Source organism: Bufo bufo, chromosome 2 (assembly GCF_905171765.1).
Source record: "Bufo bufo chromosome 2, aBufBuf1.1, whole genome shotgun sequence".
Lineage (NCBI taxonomy): Eukaryota > Metazoa > Chordata > Amphibia > Anura > Bufonidae > Bufo > Bufo bufo.
Genome location: NC_053390.1, coordinates 416321379 through 416343323, shown reverse-complemented (window position 1 = coordinate 416343323; position 21945 = coordinate 416321379).

The window sequence follows — 21945 nt, the reverse complement described above, 5'->3', positions numbered from 1 at the left end:
TGAATAAAAGGTATAACTTCTCTGTGTGCCATTGTGTTCTCTCCAGGTGTCAGCTAGAGCTAGAGATTGAAAGACTCGCTGGATCTTTTTTGTCTGCGCTGTAGAGCGCAAGGTAGAAGGAGGGGAGGAACGAACTAGTACAGGATGTATGGTAAAGTTAAAGTCCCCACACCACACTAGTTTATGGAAAGTTAAGGATTCAATCACTTTTCCAACCTTTTCGAAAAAGGTAATGGGATCTTCATTAGGAGCATATGAGTTAACCAGGCAAAGAGACTCATCCCTATATGTTCCCAGTATAATTACGTATCTCCCTTCCGGGTCTATGCAAGTCTGGGAAACAGTGAAAGGGAAGGAGTTTTTCAGCAATGTCACTACTCCCCTACATTTTGAAGTAAATGAAGAGGAGTAGAAAGTGGAGTATTGTGGATTAAAGTACTTAGGGTGAGATGTGGGAGTGAAATGAGTCTCCTGAAGGCAGATGACATCAGGCTTGTGTTTAACATAAATGGAGCAGGGCCGATCCTACACGGGGTGCAGTGGGTGCCCCGCACCCCAGCGCTGTCACCCGAAAGGCGCCGAGCGAGCCGCCGGGACTTTTTTTTTTTTGACTTTTTTTTTATTTTATTTTATAATGCCCGCAGTGGCGTAGCTATAGGGGTCGCAGCGGTCGCAATTGCGACCGGGCCCCTGAGTCAGGGGGGCCCACAGGGCCTCCTCAAGCCAGGAGAACGCAGCCGCAGCTGAATAACTAAGATACGATTTACAGGGGGCGGAGCGGAGGCCGAGAGGAGAGGCCCTGTGTGACGCGCACTGTGCAGGGCAGCTGGGCAGGCGAAGTGAGGAGGAGGGGCCGGGGGAGCGGCTTCAATTGAGGTGCGACGCAGGACTTAGTCACGTACCTCACTGTGACCTCCTGCGTCGGATCTCGCGAGATGACGCGGCGCGGGAAGGCACAGTGAGTGAGGCATGATGACCGCCTGTACCAGGATGCCACAAGCTGTGAAGGAGAGAGAGGTAAGTATTAATTATTATTTTTTTTTTATGTACCCTACGTTCTACCCTTATTGCAGAGGCACTGGGGGCACGAGAGGAGGACCACTGACAGTACTCAGTCAGTGGACATCATAGTATTAATAAGAGTGGAGACTGGAGAGACTACCATTATATTAATAATAAAGAGGGGGCTATTATATTAACAACGAGGGGGACATTATATTATTAATAAAGAGGGGGTCATTACATTAATAATAAAGAGGGGGCCACTACATTAATAACAAAGAGGGGGCCATTATATTAATAAAGAGGGGGCCACTACATTAATAACAAAGAGGGGGTCATTATATTAATAAAGAGGGGGCCATTATATTAATAACAAAGAGGGGGCCAATACATTATTATTAATATAATGGCCCCCTATTTATTATTAATATAATGTCCCCCTCTTTATTATTAATATAATGGCCCCCTCTTTATTATTAATGTAATGCCCCCTCTTTATTATTAATGTAATGCCCCCTCTTTCTTATTAATGTAATGGCCCCCTCTTTATTATTAATGTAATGGCCCCCTCTTTATTATTAATGTAATGGCCCCCTCTTTGTTATTAAAGAGGGGCCATTATATTAATAATAAAGTGGGGGCCATTACATTAATGATGAAGAGGGGGCCATTATAATATACAGGGGGAATAATATTATGAGGAATGGGGGACTACCTGTCTGGCTCTAGCACAGTATTGGGGGGCAGCAGGATGAGTTGTTGAGACCCCAGGAAGGAGAGGATGAGAGTAAAGTGAGGAACCTAAAAAATAATCTGTGAAACTCTGCAGAGACGAGAAGCGGCTGAAAGAAGGTGTCATGGCGGTCTTATCTCTGGATGAAGACGTTGAGAAAAGTGTACATCACAGGAGACGTCACTGGATGTAACAGGTATGGTGCGGCATTCTCCTGTAATAATATTACCCATGCACATATCTGTTTCTCGGTAGGGTAAGGGGTATATAGAATTTGACCCACACTGCCGCATCCGGCCCCAGACTTCAGGTAACACTGTGTTCTGAATTCTGGGGCCTAACTAAGGGGTATCAGGGGACATTATTATACAGGGGTAATATAACTTATATTACCCCTGTATAGTGTACCCTGATACCCCTTAGTTAGATTACCCCCTGTATAATTTACCTGATACCCCTCAGTTATATTACCCCTGTATAATGTCCCCCATAACAGTGTGTGTTATCCACAGATCTCCCATAACAATGTGTCATCCACAGATCCCCCAAATTATTTTAAAAACCTGCTGTTTCTCTAGATGACCTTATGTTTATGGTAGTGGTAATAGAGTCTCAATGGTCTATAAAAGCAGCTACACTATTTTTACAGACCTTTGAGACTCTATTAACACTACTATTAACTATTAACATAAGGTCATCTAGACTAGAAAAAGCAGGTTTTTAAAATTCTCATTTTTCCCATTTAGGTGTTAGAGCAATCTAATTAAAGTTATGTTTTAACACCTAAAGAGAAAGAAAAAATAAATAAAAACCTACGGTTTCTCTAGATGACCTTATGTTGATAGTAGTGGTAATAGAGCTTCAATGCTTTGTAAAAATAGTGTAGCTGCTTTTATAGACCCTTGAGACTCTATTACCACTACATTGTAAAGGGGAGGAGTTAGTAAGATAACCACGCCCATGTGGGGGCGCCAGAAATATTTCTGCACCCAGGCGCCTGTGACCCTAGGATCGGCCCTGAAATGGAGAATGCTGTTTTTCTCTTTCGTGGGGAGTTTATACCCCTTACATTATGAGTTAGTATCTTACACATGATATCAGTGCTAGATCAATGTAATAATTTGAGGGTGAAGCCAGACGTCACCCGCCCCCAGGGCCAGTCGCACCCCAGCACCACTCCCTCCTAAAACCTCATAGTGTGAATCCCCATGCCAAGTCTCCAAGAACCATAGAACAATACAATTAAACAGCAAATTAACATGAAAAAACGTAAAACAAAAAGTAGAGCTGGTAAGCCCAAAACAAAAAGCAATCATAAGTGGGAAAAGTGAATAGAGAGCCAGCCTGTAATTGGCTCGCCTTACTATCTCACAATGACCCATAAACAGGGACAACATGAAAAACCACGTTATCGAGCCCCTGAATCAAGAGGGTTGGCCTCATATAACCTAGAGGGAGAAATACAACAAGAGGTCCCTATGAGACTGCAAAATGTAATATAAGATATTGCCACTATCCTGACAGGAAAAGTTCAAGTGATTCTTGATCTGTTCGATCCACTCGGGGATGCAGGAACTTTGGTCCAAACTCTTGCCGGCCTTTGAGGTTTCGGCGATGAGGATAACTGAGCTTGAGGTTCACAGGGAATCCCTGCTCGCTGTAAGACTTCTAATCCCTCCGCCGGTGAATGGACTGTATGAAGACGAGAGTTCAGCTGAAATGACAGGTTAAAGGGGAATCCCCTCCTGTATCGAATGTGAGCTTTCTGCAGGGACTGTGTGACTGGTCTCATCTCTCGGCGTCTACGAAGTGTGGACGGGGCCAAGTCCGCATACAGATGGACTAAAGCTGGAAGTCCAGGTAGCTCAGGTAAGTCCCTTGCAGCAAATAAGATTTTATCTCTCATTTCCGGATGGTGAAACTTAAGGATAATATCTCTGGGTAGATCCGGGTTACGAGGTTTCCCCAAAGCCCTGTGGACTCTATCCATCTTCAGGAGACTGAGCTCAGTCTGTGGTAATAGGGCTGCAAACAGGGTGGTAAGGGTGGCTTGCAGATCGGTGAAAGATTCTGGGAGACCTCTGACCCTCAGGTTGCCCCTCCTTGACCTATTCTCGAGATCTTCGAGTTTGAGCTCTAGCTCTATCAGGTGGGCATCATGGGAGTTAATGTCCTCTTTATCACGGCCCAAAGCATCGGACATGTCGTCCATTCTTGTCTCTATGTCGGAGACTCTATTTCCCAGCTCTTAAATTTGCCGGGAAAATTCAGTAACGGCTTGGGATAACTCCGTTTTAAACAGGGCTGCTATATTCTTGTATAAGTCGTTCTGACCTGTATTTGGAGCCGCCGTGTCCGGTGAGGGTCCGCCACCGTCCGAAGAAGCAGAACTGGTGTGTTCTGAAGGAGCGTCCGCCATGACAGTCTGCCTGGTCTGTTGGAATAGCTCCGGTAAAGTTTGCGACGGGACCGGGGTGCCCGGAATTCTCGACCTCCCTTTGGTGCGGGTCATCTTCGGGGATCCCTGCATCGATTTTGAGGCTTATTGGAGCCTAATTAAAGGCGCTTAGAGCAGGTTGGTTCGATTAGCGGAGCGGAGCTCACGGTTGCATGTCCTCCTCGTTATTCACGCGCATGCGCCTCCCCTTTCTGCTGTACTTATTGTGGTAGACTGGTCTGTCTCTAGTTTTATTCAGGGAACTTTGTCCTCCTGGCTTCTGAGGCTTCAGGCTTTGGCCTCCACATCCAGCTGAGCTGAAGGTGCCCAAGCTGGCCAAGTCAAGGCTCGTCCAACAAGGATGGGCTCCTGCTGCCTTCCCCTAGCAGGGAGAACAATATTCTGACTCCTAACTAGCTAAACTCCTCCCTAGAGTGAGAAAATAGAATGGAAAGAAGGCTCCATTCTATGTAAGGTAGCTCTGCCATTTATACTGCCACCTGCTGGTGAACCAGGTATATTACACTTGAACAGTTACATAACAATATAATGAATACACATTTTTGCAGGATCTGGAAACAAATAAAGATGATGACATTAGGTTAACCATAGGAGACAGTAGTGAGGCACAAAAGCGGTAATGCCACTCTGGGGCGTTACACATGTGCTCTGCTTCTCTATTTATCTGTATGACACTGGTGGAGATAGCGGAGTACAGCACTCGGCCATCTCCTGAAGTCCCATAGATATTGAATGGAATGATGGTGTGCCTGCTCGGCTATTGCTCCATTAAAACAAAGTACACAGAAATCCTGTTGTTGTGATCTTTGGGTCCGAGTGGTTGGACCCCTACCAATCTGCTATCCCCTATCCAGTGGGTTAGGAATAACTTGTTCTATTCGGAATATCTCCTTTATGAACAAAAAAGGGATCTACAGAGAAATGGTTATTTTTATACAGTTTATTAATTAGAACTAAGAATACAAATTCTATGGATAAACATTCCCAGAGATAAAACTTTACAATCTGGAACCGTCCCGGAAGATTAAAGATAAACTTAACGTGTGTGTGCCAAATAGTTAGATTAATGTTTTTACTAAGTTGGCATGGCATTAGTATGCATTTAATAGCTGCACACAGCGGAATAGCATGGAACACAATTTATACCATGAAAAGTTAGAATAGCTAAAGAGCACCCATAAAAGCAGAACATTAGGAGGAAAATAATCTCCTCTCTACCCCTAGTACAGCTGATATCTAACAAGGCATCAACTGCTTTAGAGATCCGCACCTTAAGGCCGAATGCACACGGCCGTGTTCCGCGGCCAAGAGCGGTCCGTGGTATGCCGGGCTGGATTCTACGGACCGCTCTCGGCCGAGGAACACGGCCGTGTGCATTCGGCCTAACTAAGGGATTAGCATTTGGGAAACTAGTAACCATGCAGAACATTTGCTGTACGTATTTATTCCCATATATATACTGTATAAATCATTTCCTATCTCTACAGCATCCCATTCCTGAGCTGCCTAAAAAGCTTGCATCCTTTAACCACCTCAGCCCCCAGTGCTTAAACACCCTGAAAGACCAGGCCACTTTTTACACTTCTGACCTACACTACTTTCACCGTTTATTGCTCGGTCATGCAACTTACCACCCAAATGAATTTTACCTCCTTTTCTTCTCACTAATAGAGCTTTCATTTGGTGGTATTTCATTGCTGCTGACATTTTTACTTTTTTTGTTATTAATCGAAATTTAACGATTTTTTTGCAAAAAAATGACATTTTTCACTTTCAGTAGTAAAATTTTGCAAAAAAAACGACATCCATATAGAAATTTTGCTCTAAATTTATAGTTCTACATGTCTTTGATAAAAAAAAAATGTTTGGGTAAAAAAAAAATGGTTTGGGTAAAAGTTATAGCGTTTACAAACTATGGTACAAAAATGTGAATTTCCGCTTTTTGAAGCAGCTCTGACTTTCTGAGCACCTGTCATGTTTCCTGAGGTTCTACAATGCCCAGACAGTACAAACACCCCACAAATGACCCCATTTCTGAAAGTACACACCCTAAGGTATTCGCTGATGGGCATAGTGAGTTCATAGAACTTTTTATTTTTTGTCACAAGTTAGCGGAAAATTATGATTTTTTTTTTTTTTTTTTTTTTCTTACAAAGTCTCATATTCCACTAACTTGTGACAAAAAATAAAAAGTTCTATGAACTCACTATGCCCATCAGCGAATACCTTGGGGTCTCTTCTTTCCAAAATGGGGTCACTTGTGGGGTAGTTATACTGCCCTGGCATTCTAGGGGCCCAAATGTGTGGTAAGGAGTTTGAAATCAAATTCTGTAAAAAATGACCTGTGAAATCCGAAAGGTGCTCTTTGGAATATGGGCCCCTTTGCCCACCTAGGCTGCAAAAAAGTGTCACACATCTGGTATCTCCGTACTCAGGAGAAGGTGGGGAATGTGTTTTGGGGTGTCATTTTATATATACCCATGCTGGGTGAGAGAAATATCTTGGCAAAAGACAACTTTTCCCATTTTTTTATACAAAGTTGTCATTTGACCAAGATATTTATCTCACCCAGCATGGGTATATGTAAAAAGACACCCCAAAACACATTCCTCAACTTCTCCTGAGTACGGGGATACCAGATGTGTGACACTTTTTTGCAGCCTAGGTGGGCAAAGGGGCCCATATTCCAAAGAGCACCTTTCGGATTTCACTCCTCATTTTTTCCTGAATTTGATTTCAAACTCCTTACCACACATTTGGGCCCCTAGAATACCAGGGCAGTATAACTACCCCACAAGTGACCCCATTTTGGAAAGAAGACACCCCAAGGTATTCCGTGAGGGGCATGGCGAGTTCCTAGAATTTTTTATTTTTTGTCACAAGTTAGTGGAAAATGATGATTTTTTTTTTGATTTTTTTTTTCATACAAAGTCTCATATTCCACTAACTTGTGACAAAAAATAAAAACTTCCATGAACTCACTATGCCCATCAGCGAATACCTTGGGGTCTCTTCTTTCCAAAATGGGGTCACTTGTGGGGTAGTTATACTGCCCTGGCATTCTAGGGGCCCAAATGTGTGGTAAGTAGGTAAATGACCTGTGAAATCCGAAAGGTGCTCTTTGGAATGTGGGCCCCTTTGCCCACCTAGGCTGCAAAAAAGTGTCACACATCTGGTATCTCTGTATTCAGGAGAAGTTGAGGAATGTGTTTTGGGGTGTCTTTTTACATATACCCATGCTGGGTGAGATAAATATCTTGGTCAAAAGCCAACTTTGTATAAAAAAATGGGAAAAGTTGTCTTTTGCCAAGATATTTCTCTCACCCAGCATGGGTATATGTAAAATGACACCCCAAAACACATTCCCCAACTTCTCCCGATTATGGAGATACCAGATGTGTGACACTTTTTTGCAGCCTAGGTGGGCAAAGGGGCCCATATTCAAAAGAGCACCTTTCGGATTTCACAGGTCATTTTTTACAGAATTTGATTTCAAACTCCTTACCACACATTTGGGCCCCTAGAATGCCAGGGCAGTATAACTACCCCACAAGTGACCCCATTTTGGAAAGAAGAGACCCCAAGGTATTCGCTGATGGGCATAGTGAGTTCATGGAACTTTTTATTTTTTGTCACAAGTTAGTGGAATATGAGACTTTGTATGAAAAAAAAAAAAAAAAAAAAAAATAATAAGCATTTTCCACTAACTTGTGACAAAAAATAAAAAATTCTAGGAACTCGCCATGCCCCTCACGGAATACCTTGGGGTGTCTTCTTTCCAAAATGGGGTCACTTGTGGGGTAGTTATACTGCCCTGGCATTTTCCAGGGGCCCTAATGTGTGGTAAGTAGGTAAATGACCTGTGAAATCCTAAAGGTGCTCTTTGGAATATGGGCCCCTTTGCCCACCTAGGCTGCAAAAAAGTGTCACACATGTGGTATCGCCGTATTCAGGAGAAGTTGGGGAATGTGTTTTGGGGTGTCATTTTACATATACCCATGCTGGGTGAGAGAAATATCTTGGCAAAAGACAACTTTTCCCATTTTTTTATACAAAGTTGGCATTTGACCAAGATATTTCTCTCACCCAGCATGGGTATATGTAAAATGACACCCCAAAACACATTCCCCAACTTCTCCTGAGTACGGCGATACCAGATGTGTGACACTTTTTTGCAGCCTAGATGCGCAAAGGTGCCCAAATTCCTTTTAGGAGGGCATTTTTAGACATTTGGATACCAGACTTCTTCTCACGCTTTGGGGCCCCTAGAATGCCAGAGCAGTATAAATACCCCACATGTGACCCCATTTTGGAAAGAAGACACCCCAAGGTATTCAATGAGGGGCATGGCGAGTTCATAGAAATTTTTTTTTTTTGGCACAAGTTAGCGGAAATTGATATTTTTAATTTTTTTCTCACAAAGTCTCCCGTTCCGCCAACTTGGGACAAAAAATTCAATCTTTCATGGACTCAATATGCCCCTCACGGAATACCTGGGGGTGTCTTCTTTCCGAAATGGGGTCACATGTGGGGTATTTATACTGCCCTGGCATTCTAGGGGCCCTAAAGCGTGAGAAGAAGTCTGGAATATAAATGTCTAAAAAATTTTACGCATTTGGATTCCGTGAGGGGTATGGTGAGTTCATGTGAGATTTTATTTTTTGACACAAGTTAGTGGAATATGAGACTTTGTAAGAAAAAAAAAAAAAAATTCTGCTAACTTGGGCCAAAAAAATATCTGAATGGAGCCTTACAGAGGGGGGGGGGGGGGGGGGGGGATCAATGACAGGGGGGTGATCAATGACAGGGGGGTTGATCAATGACAGGGGGGTTGATCAATGACAGGGGGGTGATCAGGGAGTCTATATGGGGTGATCACCACAGTCATTGATCACGCCCCTGTAAGGCTTCATTCAGACGTCCGGATGCGTTTTGCGGATCCGATCCATCTATCAGTGCATCCGTAAAAATCATGCGGACATCTGAATGGAGCTTTACAGGGGGGTAATCAATGACAGGGGGGTGATCAGGGAGTCTATATGGGGTGATCACCACAGTCATTGATCATGCCCCTGTAAGGCTTCATTCAGACGTCCGGATGCGTTTTGCGGATCGGATCCATCTATCAGTGCATCCGTAAAAATCATGCGGACATCTGAATGGAGCTTTACAGGGGGGTAATCAATGACAGGGGGGTGATCAGGGAGTCTATATGGGGTGATCACCACAGTCATTGATCATGCCCCTGTAAGGCTTCATTCAGACGTCCGGATGCGTTTTGCGGATCGGATCCATCTATCAGTGCATCCGTAAAAATCATGCGGACATCTGAATGGAGCTTTACAGGGGGGTGATCAATGACAGGGGGGTGATCAGGGAGTCTATATGGGGTGATCACCACAGTCATTGATCATGCCCCTGTAAGGCTTCATTCAGACGTCCGGATGCGTTTTGCGGATCGGATCCATCTATCAGTGCATCCGTAAAAATCATGCGGACATCTGAATGGAGCTTTACAGGGGGGTGATCAGGGAGTCTATATGGGGTGATCACCACAGTCATTGATCATGCCCCTGTAAGGCTTCATTCAGACGTCCGGATGCGTTTTGAGGATCGGATCCATCTATCAGTGCATCCGTAAAAATCATGCGGACATCTGAATGGAGCTTTACAGGGGGGTGATCAGGGAGTCTATATGGGGTGATCACCACAGTCATTGATCATGCCCCTGTAAGGCTTCATTCAGACGTCCGGATGCGTTTTGCGGATCGGATCCATCTATCAGTGCATCCGTAAAAATCATGCGGACATCTGAATGGAGCTTTACAGGGGGGTGATCAGGGAGTCTATATGGGGTGAGCACCACAGTCATTGATCATGCCCCTGTAAGGCTTCATTCAGACGTCCGGATGCGTTTTGAGGATCGGATCCATCTATCAGTGCATCCGTAAAAATCATGCGGACGTCTGAATGGAGCTTTACAGGGGGTTGATCAATGACAGGGGTGTAATCAATGACAGGGGGGGTGATCAGGGAGTCTATATGGGGTGATAACCACAGTCATTGATCACGCCCCTGTAAGGCTTCATTCAGACGTCCGGATGCGTTTTGCGGATCTGATCCATCTATCAGTGGATCCGTAAAAATCATGCGGACATCTGAATGGAGCTTTACAGGGGGGTAATCAATGACAGGGGGGTGATCAATGACAGGGGGGTGATCAGGGAGTCTATATGGGGTGATCAGGGGTGATCAGGGGCTAATAAGGGGTTAATAAGTGACGGGGGGGGGGGTGTAGTGTAGTGTAGTGGTGCTTGGTGGGACTTTACTGAGCTACCTGTGTCCTCTGGTGGTCGATCCAAACAAATGGGACCACCAGAGGACCAGGTAGCAGGTATATTAGACGCTGTTATCAAAACAGCGTCTAATATACCTGTTAGGGGTTAAAAAAAACACATCTCCAGCCTGCCAGCGAACGATCGCCGCTGGCAGGCTGGAGATCAACTCTCTTACCTTCCGTTCCTGTGAGCGCGCGCGCCTGTGTGCGCGCGTTCACAGGAAATCTCGCCCATCGCGAGATGACGCATATATGCGTGACTCTGCGCAGGGCTGCCACCTCCGGAACGCGATCCTGCGTTAGGCGGTCCGGAGGTGGTTAAAGAGTAACTAAACGTTTCAAAAATGTTCTTTTAAAATGTTCTAAATAGCCTAAAACTAATTTTGTAATGTACTTTATTAATCAGTAATACTGTTTTACCGTTTAATCAAATTCGCAGACTCCTCCCTCCTCCCATTGCAATCATGGTTACATGCTGGAGGTAACTGGTCAGTTGTTTGTGAGTCGTCCTCATGCTCCTGTAATTTGCCCACTGGCTCCTGGTATAGCCCATACGGCTCAGGTAGGTGAGTGTTAGGTTCTCGAGCTACTTGAGAAACCTAGGCGTGGTGCCCGGGCTCAGACATGTCCTACACCGTAGGACATGTTGGCTAATCTCTCAATTTTAAAATCAGTTTGAGGGTTTAGTAAGACCGAACAGTGCACCTGTCTTTGCTATTATTTTGTTATATTGATTATCACATCCACATAATTGCTATCTTGTGTAGGATGTCTATTGTGGTACTTGTGGTTCGCTGCGGTCATCCTCCACTGTATGCATTTTTGCTGGGGATCGTCATTAGCAATGGGCCACAAGTGCAGGATTTGCTCCCCTATATATATGCACAACTGCATGTGGGTCTGAGCACTTCCTGCTTGTTTAATACCACGCCATTCTTTTCAGTTTGTATATATAGAGATGCCTGGAGATGTATAAACTCCAATTTAAATGTGCCTGCTTTCCATCTACAGGCTACATTTAGGTGCACCTGTGAGGCCTGGGCCATATCAGCCAGTCTTGAGTGGGACTTGCAGACTCCTCCCTCCTCCCATTGCAAGCATGGCTACATGCTGGAGGTAACTGGTGAGTTGTTTGTGAGTCGGCCTCATGCTCCTGTAATTTGCCCACTAGCTCCTGGTATAGCCCATACGGCTCAGGTAGGTGAGTGTGAGGTTCCCGAGCTACTTGAGAAACCTTGGCGCGGTGCTCGGGCTCAGACATGTCCTACACCGTAAGATATGTTGGCTAATCTCTTAATTTATTTATTTTTAACTCGTTTTATTAAAAGAGAATGACACAAGTATGGCATACATGTAGCAATGTGATGGCCCACGCAGGGGTGCCTCAAAAATACCAAGAAAGACATTGGCATTTATCAGGACTCTAGCATGATCTTAACCCTGACGGCATACATTATTCACAGACTAGACAAATCACACACATAAATGCTCCAACATTAACATCAATGATAACAGTGCTGTAAAGTATCTAAATATTGGTTCGAAGATCAATGTGACCCGTCAGCTGTCGAGTGCAGACGCGGTGAGTGTAAGGTGAGAGGAGAGGCACACCAGTCGCCCCAGACTTTATCAAATTTTTGTGGACAGCCCCTATGCTTATACACGATGTTCTCCATGGAGACTGCATGGTTCACAAGAGTGAGCCATTGTCCCTTTGAGGGGGGGGAATCTCCCATCCATCTTATGGCAATTGCCTTTCTAGCCAGAAATAGTGTTTCCGCTAAGAAGATTCTGTGGTAGTGTGACCACGACTCTTCATCAATGACTCCCAGAATGCACATCTTGGGGCATAACGGCAATGTCACAGGAACCATAGTTGCGAGGACCTCCAGAACTGAAATCCAGAACTGACGGATGAACTCACAATCCCACATCATATGCCAAAAATTGGCTCCAACGGCATCGCATCTATGGCACCTGGAGTGGTCCTGCCCATCTTTTGAAGTCTGGTGGGCGTGAGAAAACTACAATGAAGGATAAAAAGCTGGATCATCCTATTATTGAGGGGGTGATACCTTAGTCGGAGCCATTAATGCCTCCTCCCAATCCTCAGAAGACAAAGAGGGTATTAGCAACTTCCATCTGTCCTCGACAGCCAACGGGGTCACGAGCAAGCGGCAGTCCAACAAAAGTGTATATAGCGCTGAGACTATGCCTCTCGGGCCTTGCGATTTTAAAACCCCTATAATAGGGCATTTATTTGAAGAAAAGAGTGCGGGACACCTGGAACTTATCCTGAATCTGGGAGAATGATCTAAGCTGCCCACTCTCATATAGACCGCCCAAAGTGAATATACCATGCCTCTTCCAGTCAGATACACCTTCCAGCTTTACCAGATGTGGGAACATACAGTTATCCCATACGGGGACTTCACTTGGCAAATCCTTGTAGGAATTTAACTTAGATGCCTGCCATATCTGATGGGCTAGCTTATGTACTGGGAGAAGACCCTTTTGAATATGGCGAGATCCCTCCAGAACGGGCCAAAGCGTGGGAACTTGCAAACATTCGTGCAGGTAGCATTCTGCGTTTGGTCTTGAGGCATCGGTGACCCAATATCTCAGAAATCTAAGTTGACTTGCTATATAATAAAGAAAGAAGTCTGGAAGGGAAGCTCCTCCCTGTAGCCTCGGCCTCTGTAAAACTGACAGTGAGAGTTTCCTCCTAGATTTACCCCATACAAAGGAGGCTATAATAGCATGTATACGTTTAAAAAAAAAAACTGGGAACTGGCGTACAGGCGTGGGACAGCAAATATAGACCTTTGGGCAAGAGTACCATCTTTACCAGGTTCAGTCTACATATCACAGAAATTGTAAGCTGTTCAATTAAAATTAAAATTTAACTTTTAATAGGTAATGTTAATAGAGGTATAATTTTCCAAATTTCTGATATAATTTCACTTGATATTATCAATCTGATATAATTTTTGATACTATCAATTGCCAGATTAAAGGTAGAAACAAAACCCACCGTGGACTTCAATGCAGAAGGTCATATGATAAGGAAGGTAAGAGGTGTAGCACTTACAGTTAGATGTTTTCTAAGTGAGATCCAGTGAGGTCAGGAGGAAAAAGTATCCCTATTGATACCCTAAGGTGTCTACCCCTGCCTACAGGCAGAGCACCCGCCCCGAAAGGGGCGACCCCACCTCTCGGTGGCTAAACCCTTTACTTACCCTCACGTGACCCTAAATGTTAACTCACGGTGGGTTCAAATGTTCTCCTCTGTTGGATAGGACAAAGGTATCAGTCCTAAATGATGGAAGTTTTAAGTTGTCCCGACGCGTTTCCCCAAGTCAGTCCTTGGTTCCTCAGGGGACCATGATGGTAAAAATCACGTAGCCGAAGGATGGTGGCTATATGCTGGCAGTGGCTGATGATACGCAGCTACTATGTCTAGAAGCAGGGTTTAAGTAGCAGAATTTTCGCGCCAGATAAACGGTGCCGCCCCTTTTTATTTAAATGGGGAGTGATTGAAGTCTGCCATGGCCATTCGTTAGTGATGCTCCATTATATTAGTAAAGTCATTGGTCTAGGTTAGGGTGGTGGGATCGTCACATACCTGTCAGCCAGTGCCCGCTTGCTTACTTCCTACGAGAGCGCCGGTAAGCCTATGCGTCATGTCCGGTCATGTGATCGGGAGCTCAACCTCACATGATCACTACTTCCTCTCTGTGGAACGCAAGCGTAGCCGGCTGTGGAACGCATCGTGTGTCACTTGTAATAGTGACTATGATCAGTCTAATTTCACCACCGGAACTATAGAGACCCTGCAATTATATGCAGAAACTAAATTGGAATACTGATGGTAAAAATTAGATATCTCGAATTGATATATAATATAGGGCGATATGTAAGACTTGTGAACCTATTCCGGTTCAGATATGTTCTGGAGTCCTGGTCTTTTTAATACATTTATGGATCCTGTGTTCAATAATTAATATAACCGGAGACATAATCCGGAAAAATAGGGGGGGGGGGGGAGGAAAGAAAGGTCAGGATCAAAGGGAGGGAGGGGGGGGGGGGGGGCCTGGGAAAGACATTTCTGGAAATCATATTAGATGAAACAAGTGTAAGAGATTTGTTCGTTGAGTCCCTGTGGGTGAACTGTTTTCATTCTATGGATCCATTGGGCTTCCTTTCTCAGTATTTTGTTGTCCCAATCCCCACCCCATGGCGATTGTCTCACTACCTCAACCACCTGAAACTTGAGTATTTTTGCATCCCCATCATGATATTCGTTGATGTGACGTGCTATCGGTTTATCCCTTTTGTTCCTGATATCCCCTAGATGTTCGCCTACTCTAAGCCTAAGTTCACGTTTAGTTTTACCAATATAGTTTAGTGGGCAATCACATGAGCACAAGTATATAACTCCTTGAGTGCGACAGTTAGCAAAATCATAGTTTTGATATGTGATACCTGTACTGCTGCTACTGAAGGAGTTAGATTTAAATATGTGTGGGCAACAAACACAGTCACTGCCACATTTGTATGTGCCTGGAGGTCTATTCCCAAGCCAGGTGGGATCACTTCGTGGTCTTTGATAGTGGCTGTGTATTAATCTATCCCGTAATGATCTGCCACGTCTATACGTAATGGCGGGTGTAGTTGGTAAAAATTCCGCTATATCAGGGTCGGAAAGTAAGATACCCCAGTTGTTACTCAGGATATCTCTCACTTTTTGACTTTGTTTGTCAAAGGTACCAATGATTCTTGTAACTGGTTCAGTTTGATTGGAGGGAGTATTTGTAACAAGAAGAGAATGACGGTCTCTCTGGTTTGCATGTTGAAATGCCTCCCTTAGTACCTGATCCGGGTACCCCCGCTGTAGAAACCTATGCCGTAAATCTGCAGATTGTTTGTAAAATGTAGAATGGGATGAGCAGTTCCTCTTCATTCGTAAATACTGCCCCCTGGGGATACCTCGTTTGAGGCTTACTGGGTGGTAGCTATCCCACTGGAGCAAGCTATTGGTCGAGGTGGGTTTCCTATAGGTTTCAGTATACAGTTGACCCAGATGTTTAGATATACGAACATCAAGGAATGCCAGGGTTTTCTCACTTATTTCCGATGTGAATTTAAGGCCAATCTCATTGACGTTTAGATGTTCCACGAAGTTAGAGAACTCTTTTTTATTTCCATCCCATAAAATGAACACGTCATCGATGTAGCGACCCCAATATATAATATTGGGGGTCCATCGATGACATGATTCATTAAATACCAACGTATCTTCCCACCAGCCCAGGAACAAATTAGCGTAACTGGGCGCACATGGGCTACCCATCGCTGTGCCCCTGAGCTGGTGGTAGAAGCGCGTTTCAAATAAAAAATAATTATGCGACAAAATGAATTCCAGGATTTTGATGACAAAATCTGAATGACGTTGGTATTGGGTACCACGAGTGCTTAGATAGTACTTAATTGCAGAGATTCCACAAGAGTGGGGTATGCTGGTATATAGTGCCTCAACATCTATAGAGGCTAAATGGATGGTATCTGCAACTTCAATATTCTCAATTTTAAGCAACAAATCTGTGGTATCTCTAATGTGGGATGGTAAGGAGAAAACAAAAGGTCTTAACACTTTATCAATATATGAGCTGACGCCATGTGTCAGGGAATCCACACCAGAGACTATTGGGCGTCCCTTCATTGGTGGATACCCCTTGTGGATTTTGGGGAGCGCATAGAAGGTTGGAATTTGTGGGTGACGGGACAACATAAAGCCCAATTCATCCTTAGATATTAGTCTCTCGTCAAGTGCTTGGACTAATATAGTTTCAAGTTCATTATTAAACTTGACCGTAGGGTTTGAGGGTAAGATGGCATAACATGTGGTCTCATTAAGTAGGCATAGGCACATATCCCTATACATATCATGATTCATAATGACGACGTTGCCGCCCTTATCAGATGGCTTGAATATAATTGTGGAATCTTTTTCAAGCTTAATTAGGGCCTGCATTTCATCCTTACTCAGGTTAATCTCTTGGATCTTTTGTGACCTCTCTAATTTGTTCAATTGGTCTGTTACCAATTTGACAAATAGATCTATGACTAGTGTATCCTGAGGGGGTGGGGTTTTCCTACTTTTCATTTTTAGGTCGGTGAAAGGACCTTGACCACTTGTTAGTCCATCCTCCTCTAATAGGGAACTTAGAACTCGTACCCCTTCTAAATCAGATCTGGAGATACCAAGTTTATTACATTCGTCCTCATCGTGATTTTTAAAGAATTTACGCCATTTGATCTTACGGATAAACAAATTGATATCTTTAATTCATTCAAATGAATTAAAGTTAGTTGCAGGAACAAACGAGAGGCCCCTACCAAGGAGATCAATCTCCTGTTCCGTAAAGGGTCTATCCGTGAGATTAATGATTTGGTTCTAAGAAGGCGTTACTTTGTTCTGTTTGTTCGTTGTGAGGATGCTTGTTCCCTGTCTCTTAGCTGGTATGGAAACTGGTTCCCCCCACTTGCCATGTCTAACCGACAAAGGGAGGGTCTCCCATGTTTTAACCTTATCTTGGAATATGGTCTCTAAGGGTTCAATATTCAAGACATAGGAGAGTTGGGGCTCTTTAGTGATTATTACCCCTAAGTATTTAAACCTACAGGCAGGTTGTTTCGGCAACTAGGCCAATCGTGGTTCCAGAGTGGCATGATAGCAGACTTGCCCCAGTTTATGTGCAGCCCGGAGTATTGCCCAAAGCGCTCTATGATTTCAATAGCTCTTAGTAGAGATACTTCCGGTTCCGACATAAAGAGGATCAAGTCGTCTGCATACAGTCCAATCCTGTCTTCCCTATCTCCCTCGCAGACACCTGCATAAACCTGGTCCTGTCTAAATCTAATGGCTAGATGCTCTATGGCAATTGCAAACAGCAAAGCCGAGAGCGGGCATCCCTGCCTCGTGCCTCTGAGTAAGGGGAACCTATCAGAGTGGGAACCGTTCAGTTGGATGCTAGCAGTGGATTTTTTATATAATATTTCTATCCATTTAATGAATTTAGGACCGAAGCCAAAGCTACCCAGCGCTGCTGTCAAAAAGGGCCATTCCAACGAATCTAAAGCCTTGGCCGTGTCCAGTGAGGCCAGAGCCCATCTCTCCTTCTTAGCTACCCCCAACTGCGCAATTACTTGAGCCCTCCTAATGTTGCCTGATGTGGACCTTCCAGGCATGAAGCCCGACTGATCAGAGTGAATTATTGACGTGATAACCTTATTCAATCTATTGGCTATAATTCTGGTCAGGATTTTATAGTCCAAGTTTAAAAGTGAAATTGGACGATAAGATCCACATTCCAATGGGTCCTTGCCAGGCTTCAAGATCACAACAATGGATGCATCATACATGGAACCTGACAAGGAGCCACGGGAGTGCGCCGCTCGATACAGGTTCAATAGCTGAGGGTTTAGATTTTCCCCATACTTAGAATATACCTCTACCGGGATGCCATCTGGGCCTGGGGCTTTCCCTGTCGGTAGGTCCTTAATGGCTCTCTCCACTTCCTCTAATGTAATATCCTCCTCCATAAGACCCTTATCTAGGTCCGCTAGCCGAGGATGAGACACTTCAGTGAGGTAGGACTCTAATTCTAGCCCTGAATAAGTAGCTGCTGATTTGTATAGGTCTCTGTAAAAATTATGAAAACCTTTCAATATGTCTTGCACTGATTCCATTATGCGGCCATCAGCCTCCTGTATCCTGAGTACCGGGGGAGACATATTATTAGTGCGTGCTATATGCGCAAGTAACTTCCCTGTCTGATTGCCTGTTTCAAACGCCTGTTGCTTAAGGAAGAAGAGCTTCCTTTTGCTCTTTTCCTCCAGATGCAGCATGTACATTCTCCCTCTAGATAACCACTCTAATCTGCGCTCTTCAGAGGGGGACTCAGTGAACGCCCTCTCTGCTTCCTTACAGCTGGCGTGTAAATAATTTTCCTTACGTTGCGAATCTCTCTTAACGTATGAGATGGAGGATTTGATGCATCCTCTAAGGTACGCTTTCATTGTCTCCCAAAGCAATAGAGCGTCTGTGGACTCACCCTGTACCTCAAAGAACATCCCCAACTGATCAGGGATTCTGTCATTTAAACCAAACAAGGACAGCCAGAAAGGGTGTATACGCATCTTACTGCCAGCGCCGGCATGATCAGTCAGGGCCAACTCCGCCAACAATGCGGCATGATCGGATGGACCCTGTGGTCCGTGTTTAATATTCACCAGGTCAGTATATACTATGGCATTGCCAAACAAGTAGTCAATTCTGGACAGGGCTTCCCTGGCAGGGGTAAAGCAAGAGTATTCCCTTGTTAGTGGATTCCTGGCTCTCCACATGTCTACCCATCCCATCTCCTACGATATTCTGGCAAGAACCGTACTGTTCCCTCCCGTCCCTCCTCTATCTGCCCTACAGCTGAATCTATCTAAATCCTCACTAACTACTTGATTAAAGTCTCCCATACATATGAAACGGGCATTGGGATAATTAGCCACAAAACCCGTGACTGCTTGTAGAAGGGATAAAGATGCAGGAGGGGAATTATACAAATTAACAATCACATAGGGGACACAGTTAATATGAGCATGTATGAAAATGTACTGCCCTCCCTGATCTACAGCTGAGTAGTGAATCTCACATCTGAGACTTCTATGGAACAGAAGGGCCACACCTCTGGAGTGAGAACTCCCATATGAGTTGAATAAGTGTTGTGCCCAGGGCTTTTTCAACCTGTTCCCTGTTTCCGGGGTGAGGTGGGTTTCCTGAAGGCCCAGAATATGAGGATTAAAGGAGCGTATTTGAGAAAAAATCGCAATCCTCTTATTAGGGTCTCCCAGTCCCCTCACATTCCATGACATCACTCTCATGGAGGCCATGGAATCACTAGATTTGAATCAAGGACAAATACCCACATCCACATTGCATACACTGACCGTTTAGGCATTTGATCAACATAAAGCAGAGACTCCCCTGTTGCTATCATGAAGAGAGATGGCCACACTTGAGACATATAAGCTTGAGCATACAAAAACATAATACAGAACAATAACATTACAAACATGAAGGTGTCGAATCCTGATCCGACTAACTTGGTGGCCCTTAACTCGGGGACCTGTGTTGTGGAAATTTTATTAGGATGTGTATTTAATATATTGTGTATTGTCATCATGTCTCTCAGTGTCAGGGTAAACCATTGGAGTAGATATCTTCCCGTGTATGTCCTGTCACAGCTGCTGGGCGCAGAGGTCTCCGTCGGTGAATGGTCCATGTGCTAAGCACTGGGCTGTGGGCCGAGGGAGACTGATGTGTTCAGCAGAGCAGTGTTTTGTTGGCTGATATATGGACACCGGCTAGGGCCCCCGCGCAAGACGCAGATTTATTGGCTTGGTGTGGATGCATTTGTTAAGAGAACAATATAACGAAAGGAACGTGCATTCGTTGTCTCTAGTGCGCCTGATCAGCCACTGGAGATAATGACGTTGTCCTGTAAATAAACATGCATGAGGATCATAGTAATTTTATCTGGCATTGATCACTGAGCAAGGCTGGATAAAGTTACCTCCAGTGGTAATGGTAGATTATTGCATACATGTGTTTGTTAGCTAGGTTATTCTAAATTATGGTGTCTTGTCTTCCTATGTCATCACTTCCTGTATGTCATCACTTCCTGTTCCCTTGTCTTGGGCCAGCCCCTTTTACACCTTTTGTTAGTAAATAAAAGTGAACAGACTGAGCGGGGCGGGGACAGATGCTCAGCAGAACTTAACATGAGAACACCTTAGGCTGACTGCGGCTGAAGGAAGGGGGACTCACCTTTTTCCTTACACAAACTTTGATGCGAGCGGATTACAACTATTATTCTTTACCACAACACCTGTATAGTGCAAATAGATGTTATAACCATACAGGTATTGCTCCTACCCCCCATTCAGCAAATATATGCAAAACTGAAAGCCTTAATACATGACAATAGAACATGTTGACAAAGTGTCTGGTGCTATGTACAGGGAGACGCCCTGTATTTAAGTGAGATCTCACATAAGACTATCAAATGCAGTCCAGAACATGAAAAAGTGACCAATATCAGCTGTGCTGCATATTAAATAATATCATGCTCAGGGGAAACAAGATCAAGTCTCCTTAAAATCAGACATATGGGGATGTTTTAATACTTGCTGTGAACAGACAGCGTAAAGTTCAGCGCGGTCCGGGACGCGCAGCCTTTCTTGAGGCCCAGTCCTCTGCTTCACGAGGATCGTTGAAAAACACGGTTTTATCGCCGTCTATGACTCTAAGGCGGGCCGGATAAGCCATCGAATATTGAAGATTTAGATCCCGAAGGCGACGTTTAACTGCAAAAAATGTGGCTCTCCTCTTCTGGAGATCTGCAGAGAATTCCGGAAAAAGGGAGATCCTTGCATTTTCATGCCTAATATCTTGCTTGCTTCTGGCCTGGCTGAGGATAAGATCCCGGTCTCTCCAGTTCAGCAGACGCGCCAAGAGGGGTCTAGGAGGAGCCCCTGGTGGGGGGTATCTGGCTGGGACACGGTGTGCCCTCTCTACGGTATATGCAGGAGAGAAGGGTGCCTCAGGGAACTGCTCTTTAAACCAGGCCTCTAGGAAGGCCGCAGGATCTCTGCCTTCAGCTTTCTCTGGTAGGCCCAAGATCCTCACATTGTTGCGGCGCGATCTATTTTCCAGATCGTCACATTTCTGTTGCCACTGACCTACGGATCGCTCCAGGTCTTGCATCTTCCCTGCCATGGGTCTGGTCAGATCTTCCAGTGCAGACACGCGATCTTCTGTCTTTTTGACCCGATCTCTGAGCTGCTGCATGTCATGGCGGAGCAGGCCCACATCCACTCTAACCTCCTCCAGCTTCCCGGTGAGTGAGGTTTGGCATGATGATATTGCCACTAGTAACTGCTCATAAGCTGCCTTGAGGGTAAACTCCTGCTCAGCGCCTTCCTCTGCATCCGCCTGTTGGGCAGCCTGCCCGCGGGTAACAGCCGCACGTGTAGGAGTCCCGGTCGCAGCTCCACTTTGGGACTCAGACCTGGCGAACTCTTTGAGCTTCTCCGCAGCCGTTTGCGCTTTGCTGGGCCCCATAGTCGGTGTGCGGGGTCTCCTCCGTCTCCTACACACCGTCCACTCTGTGCCAGGAGTCGGCAGTTTGTCAGGATGGTGAAGGATTATCGAGGGTAAGCGGAGCTACTCACAGAAGCGTGCTTAAATGCCGGCTGCTGGCCACGCCCCCAATCTCTTAATTTTAAAATCAGTTTGAGGGTTTAGTAAGACCGCAGAGTGCACCTGTCTTTGCTATTATTTTGTTATATTGATTA